At 41.2% G+C, this 16380-nt stretch overlaps 1 pseudogene; it reads left to right on the top strand.

The window, feature by feature from the left end:
- Positions 1-1367: 1367 nt before the first annotated feature.
- LOC112322587 (small ribosomal subunit protein eS6-like) lies at positions 1368-14401 on the top strand (annotated as a pseudogene).
- The last annotated feature ends 1979 nt before the right edge of the window (positions 14402-16380 follow it).

Genomic DNA, 16380 nt, shown 5'->3' with positions numbered 1-16380 from the left:
CAACTTATCTGTGCTTCCAAGAACCGCACAAAACCCCCTCAGGGCAGCCCTCATCCTCTTCCTGTCCTTCCCAAGACCTCCTGCACAGTCATGTCTACCAGCTGTCATCTTTAATCATCAATTAATTTCTTCTTTATGACCATATAGGTCTTTCTCCCCATCCAAGTCCCACACATTCTCATTCTCATTCCTCCCCATTTTGCCAACACCTGACATCAGCTTGCTTTCTCTGGCCACAGGCAAGGTGAGGTCAGGATGACCTGCCCTTAGTTTCTGTGCTCTGGGTCAAAGACAGCCCAGGAGAGACAGGACCCACTGAGAGGCAAAGGGAAGGTGATGCTAGAATTGACAATGAAGTCTTTGGTTTTCCTAACTTTAAATGGGAATCATAAAAGAAAATCCTTTGAGTAGTGGTGTGTGTGCATACACATTTTTATTATGGTAAAATATGCAAGCATATAATTTACCATTTTAACCATTTTTAAGTTTACAACTCAGTGGTATTAAGTACATTCGCATTGTCGCCACCATCACCATGATCCATCCCCAGAAATTTTCATGATCCCAAAGCGAAATCTGTTTCCACTTTTTGGTTACTGTGCATCATGCTGCTATGAACGTGGCTGTGCAAGTATCTGTCTGGTGAGTAGTTTTGTTTTGTTTTTTCCAATTGCAACCACATTCTTTATCGTTGCTGTTTTTTTCCTCACATTTTTTTATTGTTGTTCAAGTATAGTTGTCTCCATTTTCCCCCACCACTCCCCCACCCCAAGTTTTTTAAACATTTAAAATTATGTTTTCTTCCAATGCACAAACTACTTTGTGCCTATCTGAAAAGCTAGTAAAAACTAATCAGCGGGCTAGATCACCCCATTATGATGAGATCAGTTTTAAGATAGGAGCCAGGGATTGCATTTTCTGGGTTCTGCACAGTTCTCATCGTGCTCAGCACCTGGGTCACATCCAATAAATATGGACTGTTGGCGACACAGGCAGCACCTATCACATGGGTGCCTGTCAAGGCTCATCTTCACAAAGGGCCAGTGGGGTCCAGGTTATCAAGCTGACCCACTTCTTGCCACGGCCCTGCCTTATCAAAGGGTTATTTAGCTCTCATTTTGATTAGCCAAGTACTTTATAATCATTAACTAATAGGTCTTTTTCATCATCAACAGCCGTCACCCCATATGTGGAAATGGAGTATTTGGGTAGGGAGGGAGCCAATTTCATGTGGGGTGAATATGCAAATATGGATGCAGTCACAGAGACCACACTTGCTGTGTTCTTTGAAAATAATGTTTCAATTTAGCTAAGCAAAAATACTACATTTGACGTTCTCTTAGTAAAACCAGAGTCCTGAGGGCGGCATGTGGCCCATTGTAACTGACTATGGTAATAAGAACCCACAGTCCAAAAGGACTGCATTACGAGCCATGCTCCGCACTGACTTCTCCCCATGCCCTCCCCCAGCTTCCCGATTGCTCAGGGGTGAGGACAGTGCAGTGAGGACAGGACCACAACAGCTGATCTCCAACAAGCTGACCCAGGTGATATAACTATTGAGCAACCTGTCACAATCACCTTATAATATTACCATTATTCAATAATGCCAACATGTGGGGCTTTCAAATCCATTCCAAATGGCAATTTTTATAGCTGCTTAATGATCCTTGGCATGTGGGATTCTACAGACTTTTAAATTCCATTTTGGAAACTGAGATTACATTATGTTTGGAATGAAACAAATGTAATACATTTTTTTTGTATCATTTTTAACATATCAAAACCTCTTTCATTGGTAGTCATGTTAATTTTTTTGACACACATATTACATTACGTATTTTATTTTATTTTTTTAAAGATGTTAGTTATTTACTTTTAGAGAAAGGGAAAGGGAGGGAGAAAAAGAGGAAGAGAAACAGCAGTGTGCCAGACATACACCAATCAGTTGCCTCTAGCTTGTCCCCTGCTGGGGACCTGGCCCACAACCCAGGCATATGCTCTGGCCAGGAATTGAACTGATGACCCTTCAGCTTGCAGGCTGGCACTCAATCCACTGAGCCACCTCAGCCACGGTTACATTATGTATTTTATATTGTAGTATATTTCAAAATTTAAGAGTTTCCTGCATTAGCTGTACTTGTACTATTATTTTGCCAGTTTTTGGCCAAAATGTTTCCATGTCATACACTAAACTAGTGAATTATCTTATGAATTCTATACTTTCACATCTCTGGCCTAAGAAAAAGGGCACCAGAATGTAGCAAGCCAGAAAGTTCACTTATATAAAAATTATGACACATTCTTGTTTGACTATCTGGAACAGAAACTCCAAAAACAATGAAAGAGCTCTGACCACTGTGGCTCAGTCAGCTGGGCATCATCCCACAAAGTGAAAAGTCGCAGGTTTGATTCCTAGTCAGGGTACACGCCTCCGTTGCTAGTTTTTTCCCTGGTTAGAGCTTGTACGAGAGGCAACCGATCAATATTCATCTCTCACACTGATGTTTCTCTCCCTCTCTTTCTTCCTCCCCCTACCTCTAAAAAAACAAATTAATAAATATTTTTTAAAAAAAAACAATAAAAGAGTTACCTGGTAACAGGAAGTCTGCATTTTTCAGATTATAAGCAGCCAAATCTTAATGACTTCTTTCAATACATTCATTTTTTCATTAAGCATCTAATCAATGGCTTTTATGCACAAGGTCCTGAGGCTGCCAAGAAGAATGAGAATCCTACCCCCAAGGACCTTCACTGTCAAGTGATTCTACACACCAGTGGTTGGCAAACTTTGGCCCATTGGCCAAATCTAGTGCACATCTTGTTTTTGTAAATAAAGTTTTATTGGAACACAGGCATGCTCATTACTTATTTATCTTCTGTGGTTGCTTTCATCCTACAATGACAGGGCAGAGTAGCCTCAACCAAGACCGTATGGCCTGTAAGCCTAAAATAGTTGCTCCCTAGCCTTTTGCAGAAAATGTATGCCCTTTACTCTTGAGGAAGGAACTAACTATGGACTCCTTAAATTTTAGAAAATTCTGAGAAGATTTGATCCCACTCCTAATTGCTCTGAGAATTCAGAGAAGTTGCTCTTGCTACTCGAAGTGTCATCCACAGACTCCCAGCATTGGCATCATCTGAAATCTTAGAAATGTGTGCAGATGAACCAGGAGGAACAACTGGGGAGCAGGCAGACCAGGCAACCCAGAGTTCCAGTGTGGGGAAATAAAGCCTCAAAACCTCTGACTGAAAACACCTGTGGGGGTTGTGGTGGCAGGAGAGACTCCCAGCCTCACAGGAGAGTTCCTTGGAGAGACCCACAGGGTCCTGGAATATACACAAACCCACCCACCCAGGAATCAGCACCAGAAGGGCCCGATTTGCCTATGGGTAGTGGGGGAAGTGACTGAGATCCTGCAAAAAGCTGAGCAAGGGGCACTGTTCTCTCTCTGACCCCTCCCCCACAGACAGTGCCACAAGGCTGCGACATGAGTTGCCCCACCTGGTGAATACCTAAGGCTCTGACCCTTACTATGCAACAGGTGCGCTCAGACAAAAACAAATATGGCCCAAATGAAAGAACAGATCAGAGCTCCAAAAATAGAACTAAGAGATAAAGAGATAGCCAACCTGTGAGAGCAGAGTTCAAAACACTGGTAATCAGGATGCTCTCAAAAATGGTTGAGTATGGTCGCAAAATAGAGGAAGAAGTGAAGGCTATACAAAATGAAATAAAGAAAAATATACAGGGAACCAACAGTGGTAGGAAGGAAACTGGGATTCAAATCAAAGATTTGGAACAAAAGGAAGAAATATTCAACCAGAACATAATGAAGAAACAAGAATTCAAAAAAATGAGGAGAGTCTTAGGAACCTCCAGAACAACTTTAAACATTCCAACATCCAAATCATAGTGGTACCAGAAGGAGAAGAACAAGAGCAAGAAGTTGAAAACTTATTTGGAAAAATAATGAAGAAGTACTTCCCTAAAATCTAGCAAAAGAAATAGACCTCCAGGAAGTCCATCCAGGAAGCTCAAAGAGTCCCAAAGAAATTGGACCCAGGGAAGGACACACCAAGGCACATCATAATTACATTACCCAAGATGAAAGAGAAGGAGAGAATCTTAAAAGCAGAGAGAGAAAAGGAGACAGTTACCTACAAAGGAGTTCTCATAAGACCATCAGCTGATTTCTCAAAAGAAACCTTACAGGCAAGAAAGGGCTGGAAAGAAATATTCCAAGTCATGAAAGTCAAGGACCTACATCCAAGATTACTGTATCCAGCAAAGCTATCATTTATAGTGGATGGGCAGATGAAGTGCTTCCCAGATAAGATCAAGTTAAAGGAGTTCATCCTCACCAGCCCTTATTATATGAAATATTAAAGGAACTTATCTAAGAAAAAGAAGATGATCAAAAATATGAACAGTAAACTGACAACAAATTTACAACTATCAACAACTGAACCTAAAACAAAAACAAAGACAAACTAAGTAAACAACTAGAACAAGAACAGAATCACAGAAATGGAGATAACATGGAGGGTTATCAGCAGGGAGGAGTGGGGGGTGAGATGGGGGAAAAGGTAAGGAATAAGAAGCACAATTGTAGGTACAAAATAGACAGGAGGAGGTTAAGAAGAGTGTGGGAAATGGAGAAGCCAAAGAACTTATATGTATGACCCATGGACATGAACTAAGGTGAGGGAATGCCATTGGGAGGTGGGGGTGGGGGGAGTGATGCAGGGCAGAGGGGAATAAAAGGGAGAAAAAAATGCTACAATTATAATAGCATAATCAATAAAATATATTTTACAAAATCTGTGTACATGTGGACTCACGCAGTTCAAACCTACATTGTTTAAGGATCAATTGTATATATATGGAGAGATTTATTTTAAGGAATTGGCTCATGTGATGTTGGGGGTTGGCAAGTCTGGAATCTGCAGGGTCAGCAGGCAGGCTGAAAATTCCAGCAAGAGCTAATGTTGCAGTCTTGAGTTTAGGCAGTCTGTAGGTAGGAGTCTCTCTTTTTCTGGGGATCTCAACCTTTTCTCTTCAAGCCTTCAGCTGAGTGGATGAGGCACACCCACATTATGAAGGATAATCTGCTTTACTCAAAGTCTACTGATTCAATTATCAGTCACATCTAAAGAATAGTTTCACAGCAACATCTAGGCTGGTGTTTAACCAAACATTGGGCATCATAACCTAACCAAACTGACACATAAACTAAATTACATTTCTCAGGTGGAAAACTTAGAAAATTTGAACGATTTTCCAAGTGGAAAACTTAAAAGTCAGGGAGAAATAGGGATAGACCCATGGCCAATAGGTGAAGTTGGTGAAAGTGGGTCTTCTGTAATTGCCAAATACCTTTTCTAAAGGGGGCCAAATACGTCGTGACGGGAGGAGAATTGACTTCAGTGGTGAACAACAGTGCAATGTACAGATGATGTATTAGAGAATTTCATCCTTGGAACATATAATCTTATTAACCAATGCCACCCCAATAAATTTAATAAAATTAAAAATATATACATTCTTTCTCAAAATCTACCTCAGGCATGTGTGCCTCCTCCTAGGGCCCATTGCAGGTACCTCATGAGGCAGAAAGAGATTAACTCTGGAACTACACTGTCCAATACCACAGCCACCAGCCACGTGGGGCTATTGTGTGCTGGACATGTGACTAGTCCTAACGGAGGTGAAACACACACTGGATTTAAAAGATGTAGTATTTATTTACTTATTTAAATGTGGCAATTTTTTAAAAGATTATATTTATTTTTCAGGGAGAGGGGAAAAGAGGGAGAGAAATACCAACAGGTGAGAAAGACACCAATCAGTTGCTCCTTGTACACCCCCAACAGGGAACCTGGCCTGCAACAGAGGCATATGCCCTGACTGGGAATCCAACCAGCGACCTTTCCGTTTGCAGGCTGGCATTTAATCCACTGAGCCACTCCAGCCAGGGGCAAAGATTTAGTATTTAAAACTCAATAATTTGCCTTGGCTGGTGTGGCTCAGTGGATTGAGTGCCAGACTGGGAACAAAAGGGTCACTGGCTCAATTCCCAGTAGGTACATGCCTGGGTTGTGGGCCAGTTGGAGGTCCCCAGTTGGGGGCACTCAAAAGGAAACCTCCCATTGATGTTTCTCTCCCTTTCTCACTCCTTTCCCCTCTCAAAAAAATAAATAAATAAAATCTTTAAAAAATACATAAAAGATTTCTATTTTTTAAAAAAATAATTTTTATATAGATTATATGATGAAATGATAATATTTTAAGTATGTTGGGTTAAATAGATTATTGAAGTTAATTTTAACTATTTATATTTTACTTTTTTTAATGCAGTTACTTGGGAATTTTTAAATTATATATGTGATTTTCGTGATATTTCTATGGCCAGAGATGCTCTAGACCTTTGCTATTTATTTTAGATTCAGTTGCGTTCCCCCCAAAATGTATATGTTGAAGCCCTAAGCCCTCAGTGTGACTGTATTTGGAGATAGGGCCCTAAGGAAGTAATTACAGTTAAATGAGATGATGTGGCTGGCTCCCTGATTCGATAGGATTGGTGTCCTTAAAAGAAGTGGAAGAGACACTAGGGACGCGTGCACACAGAGAAAAGGCCATGTGAGGGCACTGGGAGAAGACAACCATCTACAAGCTAAGGACAGTGTTCTCAGCAGAAACCAAACCCTGCTGAGATCTTGATCTTGGACTTCCAGTGTCCAGAACTGTGAGAAAATAAATTTCTGTTGTCTAAGCCGCCCATTTTGTCATGGCAGCCCCAGGACTTATTACCACATTACCCAGAGTGCGGTCCATGCACCAGCGCCCATCACCACCTGCAAGCTTGTTAGAAATGCAGAATCTCAGGCCCCACCCCACACCAATGGAACCAGAATCTGCATTTTTTACAAGATCCCTGGGTGACTTAAGGAGCCCTGTTCTGGAGCACAGGCCAGCTTTGGTCAGGGACTTCTAAGTAGAGTGGGAGAGGGGACGTGGAGAGGTGTGCTGTGGGGTGGAGAAGTCAAAGGCTTTGCCTGGTGGCCTCTGACTCCTCAGGGAGATCAGCATCAGTAGCTAACATTGGGAAAGAGCCCTGGAATTCAAATACCCAGCCCAGGGAGATTTTTCTGCTTCTAATGATTAGAATCACTGCTTTTCAGAGCTGGAGGTGATCCTTCAGGAAATATCTAGTTCACATATTTGAGGGGGCATGCTACAGCTGACCCAAGACCGCTAGGTGGGGATGAGAATCTGGCCTCCTTACTCCCAGTCTAAACTAGGCATGTTGCTACCATCTGATTTAATTCAACATAAAAATTCTAACAAAGAGATACAACGAGGGGTTTTTTGTTGTTGTTTTAAGGGCGGAGAAGCCTGTCTTAGCTGTTCTTGGGAAAGGAGAGAAAACCGGCCTGAGTCTCATAGACCTGATGGGTGAGTGCATACTCTAATATCAACCACATGTTCTTTGCACATTTGATAGGGATCCCACACTTCTCACTGCAACTTTTCTACTAAAGGTTACCATATGCCATAGGAATGTTTCACCACCACAAACTGGCCATAGAAGCTGAGAGCTTTAAATTACCAGGCAGAGTGAGTTAATCTATGCCTTGATTATCCATGCATCTGACTATCTAAAGACATCCCTGGCATGGAGTTGTAACTCATGACTGACTTGCTAATTTGAAATATAGATGTGTGCCTCCCTTTCTTTTCCCCTCCTTGTGCACACACTTAGATGTTGATTACAGTGGAGTTTGCAAATGGGCCGAATGTATTCTCAAGTCTGTCCTGCATTAATTCCTATAGACGTATTGCTTTCTGGGAGTTGGAGGATTAGCATGAAGGTGAAAGTCACAGAGGAGGAGCATGCAGACAGGGAAAGGGGCAGGAGAATATGTTGGAGAGGAGTCAATGAGAAGTAGGTGAAGATTAAACAGCCGTTGCTTCACTTGGAACCTACTGCTGCCTGGGAGCTGGACTGAAAGGGGGTTTCGGAGTGGGCTGATTTAGATGTGAATCTCAGCTTTTCCTCTTGATGGGTGAGTGAACCTGAGCAAGTGGTTTAACCCGAGCCTCAGTTTACTCAGCTATAAGAATGAAAATAATAAGACTTTTCTTGTGGAATTTTCTTGAAATGTAAATGAGAAGATGTAGAAAGTGCACATGGTAGGGTCTCAGTCAATGTTTATTTTCTGTCTTTCCTTCCATCCTTCTTCCTCCTCCTATTGAGACTGAGATGTTTTCTACACATGATGCTGGCAAGATGAGGTTCGTTTTGACTTGCCCAGTGAGAGGAGAGATTATGGATAGACACAATGAGATCTCCTTCCGGGACATTGATGGTTTTGCTTTGATCATTTTATTGAGATACTCAGTATTTTTCAGTTATCAGAGAACATAATTACCACACACGGTAAACAGTGGAGATCTATTAATTAAAAAGTAGTAGAAGCACAACATGAACAATATCATCATTGCTGTATACTAAACGAGTAAGCCAGTGATCTTGGCAGATGAATGTTTGATATACTTTCAACAGGCCAACTCAAGGTCTGGCTATTTCTGTTGACATAAATCTATTTATTTATTTTTGTTTTGTTTGTGTGTGGTGGGCAAGGAAGAGGAGGTCCCCAAAATACAGCTTAAACTCTTGATATACTTAAGGTTCTAGACAAGAGTAACCCATGACCAAATAAAAGCTGTTGTAATGCATTGTACCTCTCCCTATGTACGTGGCTGCTACTGAAGGACACAGGAACTTTTCCAGGAGAAAACACTATGACGGAGCAGTGAATCCCATGAAGCAACCAACAGGACACTTTTTCTATGTATTTAGCACCCCACAGAACTATGACACACCAGTGTTTTCTCAGAACACCATTCATTTCAAGGACAGAAGGACTCCCATCCTACATGTGGGCTCTCTTTCTCATTCTTATATTGAAAGTTTATGAGTCTGGTGTATTCAGAAAGAAAGCCACAGAACTAGGGGCAGAACTAAAATGCAGAAATAATATTTTCTGTGTCCAATGACACTTTAAAAAAATCTTTCTTTTCTTTCCTTTTTACTGAAATTATTCGAGTGACATTGGTTAACAAAATTACACAGGTTTCAGGTGCTTTTCTACAATTCTACAACACGTTACCTGTATACTGCATTGTGTGTTCACTACCCGGAGTCAAGTCTCTGTCTTTCTCCATTTATCCCCCCATACCATCCTCCACCTCCATGACCCCCACTGTTGACACAAATTTAAATGGTAACACTTGCAGAGACCTTTAAAATCAGCAGGAGATCTTTTTGTTATATCCCAACAGTATATTTTTAGAAGGTCCTTGGCAAAAAGGGCTTATCCAGGTATAGCACATTGAAATATTGCTCTACTATTTCAGGTGTCAAGGACACTTAGATGAGAAATAAAGTCCCTCCCTGCATAAAGGGATTGTGCTGGTTTTTGGTCATTTCTGTGGCTCTCCAAGTGGAGTCAGCCAACTAGACAGTGACACCATGGCCCAGGCCAGAGGAGGAACACCAGTCTGTCAGCCCACCCTCGGATTTCAGGACTTGGGAATCCAGAGGCTCTCTCGCTAAGGAGCTGGAGACAGTAAAGAACCAAGTGAAATATACACATGCCTCTTTCCATCTACTTTGTTTTTCTGATGACTCAGGGTGGGACTCACACCCTGAGTCATCAGAAAAACAAAAATAATACTTACTATTTATTGGGTCATTAACTACATGCCAGAAATGGGCTAACTCATTCCATCCTCAAAACAATCCTGTGAGGTAGGAAATATGTGTCCATTATACAGAAAATTGAGACCCAGAGAGGTTAATTAGCTAGCCCAAGTTCACCCAGCAAATGGTGAGCTGGGAATTGAATTCAAGTTTAACAAAACGATGCTGCCTTTTAGATCAGAGGCATTAACACAGCAGCCTATAGTTTTAGTTTATGTCTGTTTTGCAACATATATTTATAATATAATATTATAAACTTATTACATTACCCTGATATCTCCTTTTCCTTCAGATAAGAAAACATCTAGCATGGTTTACAAAATAGAATCAACTTCTTCACCTGAATCAGAAATGACTACTCTCTTTTAGCTAAAAAAATTTGGTGATCTCATTTCATTTTGTAAACATTCTTGCATTTTCTAAATACCTACATTTTATCTTCTTTCACTTCTTTAATCTCACAAAACTGCCAACTTGGCCACCAGCTGCTGTATATGCACGCATTCGGAAGTCCAGGGCAGGCCTGCTCCGAGTCAGGCTCTGTGTTCTTCCACGGAAAGACAAATATTAATATGACCCCACTTTCAAGGTGTTCCCAGTCTAGTGGGGACAACAGTCATGCAGACAGACAATTTCAGTGGAGTTTGTGACCACTTTTATACACTTACACACTTACAGTCAAAGCTGGAGAAACAGAGGATCAGCAATGACATCAGCTTGGAAGCACTGGCAAGTAGTTAACATTCAGTGGGTTGTAGAGGCTGGAAGGTGGTGGCTAGGCATCAGGGTAGGGCGAATATACCAGTAGGAGCAACAGGGAGAAGGCCATAGTGGGCCTGGAGTATTTCAGGACTCATCTGTGGGCCTTTGGGATGTGAGGAGCAGAGGAGCACAGGAGATGGGAGAGAAGTCAGGAGAAGTCCAGGCCAGGTAAGTTAGGCCTCATGACCCTTGCTCAGGAGTTTAGATTCTATCCTGTGGGCAAGGAGGTCCCACGGAGGTTTTACAAGAGGGGTAACACAAAGAGATTCTTCTTTTAAGAAGAGCCTCTGGCAGATGTGAGAACTCTTGCCAAAAAGAGAGAGACCCATGAAAAGGAAACCAATGACATGGCTCTGCAGTAACCTAGATGCAAGACAGGCTTGATTAAAGGGAATGGAGATGGGGACACATAGGAAGACACTTCTGAGTTAGCATTAACAGGGTGCAGAGTAGCCTACATGTGAAGGACCTGGGAGCTGAGTTCAAGCCAACTCTGACATGTCTGACTTGGTGACAGTATTAAATAAAATAAGGCATTATTTTAGGAAGGTTTGGAAGGTTGGGGAATGGGGTTAGAGTGTGAAATATAAAAATAAAACAAAAAAATAGGTGCTTTTGCTTGGGTCCTACTCCCAGAGATTCTTGTTTAATTTGTCTGGGGGTGTAGCCTAGACACTGGGATATTATATTTAATCCTTCCAGGTGATTATAATGAAAAGCCAAATTGAGAAGATACAAGAGACAACAGAAGACTGATAATAGAATTCTCAGAACCATGATTTACAGGCAAGAAGAATAGCCCGTTTTCATTAATAGGATATTGACCAAACTTACTATGTGATTCAAAACTCAGCCCCCGTTCCCAAGTAAAGCATACCCCACCCTGCCCCTCCCACTGAATGCAGCTATAAACCTGGGCAGATGCATGGAGCAGCAATTTGAGGACTCTAAAGTAAATAGTAGCAGATGGATTGGGAAGGAAGACTAGAGTTCAAAGTACCTCTGAACCAATGGTGCGTTTACCATATTGTTAACTTCAGTGGTGCACAGTCTAGACATAAGGTAGCCCGAAACTGCAAGGGGGCTCCAAGGGAAACCCTCTGGTTCCAGCTCAAGAAACAGAAAACAGGTCTCCTAATGCTCAAAGAGAATGAGAGAAACCCCCTTTTCTTTTTTTGTAATTCTTCTGGCTAGATGATGGAAAAGGGGACCACGGGAACCAGAAAGTACTAGGGACATTATAAAGAGGAAAGAATTTGGGCAAGTGACCTGGTAATGTTGTTCAGAAATCCCTGGGCTCACCCTAAGCTGTGTGCACATGAATTGGACCCTGAACATGAAACCAAAAGCTTTGAGCTAGAACTATAAACAGAGATAGACCACCACCCACGCCCTACTCCGGCCACCAGGTGGCACACCTGCCGACAGATCTGGAGAACACTTCGAAGACTGACGTGGAACTGACATCCATCCCACTACCCATAAAAAGTTGTTTGAAACTTGTAGCCTGCACCCAACTGCGTCAGTTGTTTACTAAAGTGAAAAAAGATCAACATTTTCCATAGGATTTAAAAGATACCCAGAGACTCACATTATTCAAAATGTCCAGAATGCAATACAAATGTACTCATCATAGGAAACCCAGAAAAATCTCAACTTACATGCTGAGAGGATACAGATGTGGGAATCACGTGAAAAAGACTTTAAAGCAGCTATTACAAAAATGATCCAACAAGTAAGGACAAACTTTCCTTAAATGAAGGGAACATAGACAGTCCCTGCAAAAATAAATAAATAAGAAAAAAAGAAAGGAAGGAAGAAAATAAAGAAAAACCAAATGGAAGTGTTAGAACTAAAAAATACAATAACTGTAATTTTAAAACTCATTGATAGGCCCAATGGCAGAATGGAGGTGACAGGAAGAAGAGTCAGTGACTATGAAGATGGATCAATAGAAATTCTCCAATCTAAGTGATAGAAAGAATAAAGATTTGGGGCAAAAATGAACAAGTCTCAAGAACCTGTGAAACAATACCAAAAGCCTAACATTTATGTTATCAGAGCCCCAAAAGTAGAGGAAAAATTGCAGTGTGGAGAAAGAAAGAAAGAGAGAGAGAGAGAGAGAGAGAGAGACAGAAAGGAAGGAAAAGAAAGACTAAGAACTTCCAAAATTTGACAAAACACACAAAACCTACAGATTTGAAAAGCTCATCAAATCATAAACAGGACAAACCAAAAAAAATAAATCCATGCCCAAAAATATTATAATCAAACTATTGAGAATTAAACTAATAATGGAATCTCACAAGCAACCAGAGAAAAGTGACATACTAATTATTGAGAACAATGACCCAAATAACTATAGACATCATTAGAAATCACAGAAGCCAGATGGAAGCAGAACAGCATTTTAAAATACTGAAAGAAAAGAACTGTCATCCCAGAATTCTATGCCCAGCAAAAATATACTTCAGGAATGTAGATGAAATAAAAATCATCTCACAGCAAAGGGAATAGAATTTGTTGCCAGCAGACTTGCTCTGACAGTACATCCTTCAAACAGATAGCAATTGTACCAGATGGAAACATGGAATACCAGGAACGAAGGAAGAGTAACAGGAACGGCGACTGGATGGGTCAATATAATAGACTTCATTCTCTCAAATTCTTTAAACTCTGCTTTATGGTTGGAAACAAAAAGGGTAACACTGTTTGATACAATGTTTGTAAATGTAATGCATAAGGCAGCTACAAAATGAAGCGGGGAACCCAAAGGCCCTGTATGGTGATAAGGTCTACATTCCTGTCAAAGTGGTAAAATATCATGAAAAGGTAAGCATGTATTCTGTAATTCCTAAAGCAAACACTAAAAATATTATGCAAAGAGAAATAATAAAACGCACTCACAATACACATACAATAAATAAAATAGAATACTAAAAAGATTCAGACAACCACCAAAACAGCATGTGGGAAACAAAGAAACAAAAACAGAGGGAACAAACAAAATAAAAATGGTAGGCTTAAATCCAAACATAAATAATTACATTAAATGCAAACAGTCTAAACAAATCAATTGAAAGAGATTGGCAGGCCTCTTCTCATGGTGTCTTGGCGTTGGTTACCTCAGGATGAAGCTGAGCATCTCTCCCAGCCACTGGCTGCCAGGAACTCATAGTAGTAGACCATGAACGCAAACTTTGTACCTTTTATGAGAAGCATATGGCCCCAGAAGTTGCTTCTCATGCTCTGGGTGAAGAATGGAAGGGTTCTGTGGTTTGAATCAGTGGTGGGAACGACAAACGAGGTTTCCCCATGAAGTGGCGTGTCTCGATCCATGGCCGTGTCCTCCGGCTACCGAGTAAGAGGCACTCCTGTTACAGACCAAGGGGGACTGGAGAAAGTGCAAATCTGTTTGGGGCTGCGTTATGGATGCGAATCTCAGTGTTCTCAACGTGGTCATTGTTAAAAACGGGGAGGAAGATATTCCTGGTCTCACTGATACTACTGCGCCTTGTCACCTGGGGCCCAAAAGAGTTAGCAGAATCCACAAACTTCCCAATCTCTCCAAAGATGATGTCCGCCAATACGCTGTGAGAAAGCCCCTAAACAAAGGCAAGACACCTAGGACCAAAGCACCCGAGATTCAGCATCTCGTTACTCCATGTGTCCTGCAACACAAATGTTGGTGTGTTGCTCTGAACAAGCAATGTCCCAAGGAAAATAAGGAAGAGGTCAGAGAATATGCTAAACTTTTGGCTAACAGAGTGAAGGAGGCCAAAGAAAAACACCAGGAGCAGACTGGCAAGATACACAGGCTGTCCTCTCTGATAGCTTCTGCCTCTACGTCTGAGTGCAGTCAAACATGAGATTTTCTAAGCATAACAAATAAATAAGAACAGACATCAAAAAAGAAAGAGAGAAAAAAGAAAGGAAGAGATTGGCAGAATGAATTTTTTAAATGACTAGATTATGTGGTGTTTTATAAAAACTCAAGCCCTGGCCAGTGTGGCTCAGTTGGTTGGAGAATCATCCCATAGACCAAAGGGTTGCAGACTGGATTCCCAGTCAGGGCATATTCCCAAGATGTGGGTTCCATCCCCAGTCTGGGTGGTTACAGTAAGGCAACCAATTGATGTTTCTCTCTCTCATCAAAGTATCTCTTCTCTCTCTGCCCCCTCCCCCACTTCTTTTCTCTGTGAAAACAATGAAAAAATGTCCTCAGGTGAGGATAAAAAAAATTTTTTTAACTCACTTCAAACAAAAGGCATAAGAAAATTGAAACTAAAATTATGTATCATATACCCCAGAAAAATGGAAACTTATGTCCACAAAAAACCCTGTACATAAATGGTTATAGAAGCATTACTCATAATAGCTCAAAACTGAAAACAACCCAAATGTCCTTCAACCAATGAATGCTTAAGCAAACTATAGTACATCCATACCTTGAATTACTGCTCAGCAAATAAAACGACAATGATATGCACAACAATTTGGATAGGTCTCAAGGGAATTAAGCTGTGTGAATGAAGCCATTTATATATCAATATTGAAATGATGAAATTATGGAGACGGGGACAGGTTAGTAGTAGCCAGGGATCAGGGAGAGGGATGGGCGGTGGCTGTGGCTATAAAAGAACAGCACAGGAATTTTGTGATAGAGCAGTTTTGTATCTTGATTGTTGTGTTGGTCACATGAATCTACATATGATAAAACTTCACAGCACTGAATACGAACACACAAACACAAACTCGAGTGCATGTAAAACTAATGGAATCTGAATAAGGTATATGGGTTACATCCATGTCAGCTTTTCTGTTGTGATTGTACTATTGTTATGCAAAATTTCAAGATGTTACCATTGGGTGGAACTGAGTTAAGTTTATTAGCTTGCTAGGCTGCCATAACAAAGAACCACAGATGGGTGGCTTAAACAATGGAAATTAATTTTGTCCTAATTCTGGAGGCTAGAAGTCCAAAATCAAGTTGTCGACAGGGTTGGTTCCTTCTGAGAACTGTGAGGGGGAATCTGTTCCAGGTCTCTCTCTCTCTTTGGCTTATTGATGGTTATCTTCTCTTTGTGTCTTCGCATCATTTTCTCTCTATGTGTGTCTCTGTGTCCAAATTTCCCTGTTTATTTTTTTCTACTTTATTGTTGTTCAAGTACAGTTGTCTGCCTTTTCCCCTACCTTTCCCCCCACCCCACCCCAGCCATCCCCACCTCTCTCCCCTGATTCCACCCCACCTTGGTTTTATCCATGTGTCCTTAATTGTTGTTCCTGAAAGTCCCTTCGCTCTTTTGCCTCCATTATCCCCTCCCATCTCCCCTCTGGTTACTGTCCATTTGTTTTTTAATTTCAATGTCTCTGGTTATATTTTGCTTGCTTGTTTGTTTTATTGATTAGGTTCCACTTAAAGGTGAGATCTTGTTTATTTTTAAGATTTTATTTATTTAATTTTAGAGAGAGGGGAAAGGAGGGAGAAAGAGAGGGAAACATCAGTATGTGGTTGCTTCTCACATGCCCCCTACTGGGGACCTGGCCCACAACCCAGGCACATGCCCTGACTGGGAATGGAACAGGCGACCCTTTAGTTCACAGGCCGGCACTGAATCCACTGAGCCACATCAGCCAGGGCAAAATTTCCCTGTTTATAAGGACACCAGTCAGACTGGATTAGGAACCACTTTAATGGTCTTAGGTTAACTTGATCACTTCTGCAAAGACCCTATCTCCAAATTTCCCATTCCGAGGTATTGGGGGTTAGGACTTCCACATATGAATTCGAAAGGGACACAATTCAGTCCACAATAGGTATATGGGTCTTTCTGTACTATTTCTTACA

The sequence above is a fragment of the Desmodus rotundus genome, chromosome 10, assembly GCF_022682495.2.
Source record: "Desmodus rotundus isolate HL8 chromosome 10, HLdesRot8A.1, whole genome shotgun sequence".
Taxonomy (NCBI): domain Eukaryota; kingdom Metazoa; phylum Chordata; class Mammalia; order Chiroptera; family Phyllostomidae; genus Desmodus; species Desmodus rotundus.
Note: the sequence above shows the minus strand (reverse complement) of the source record. Positions and strands in the feature narration are given on the sequence as shown.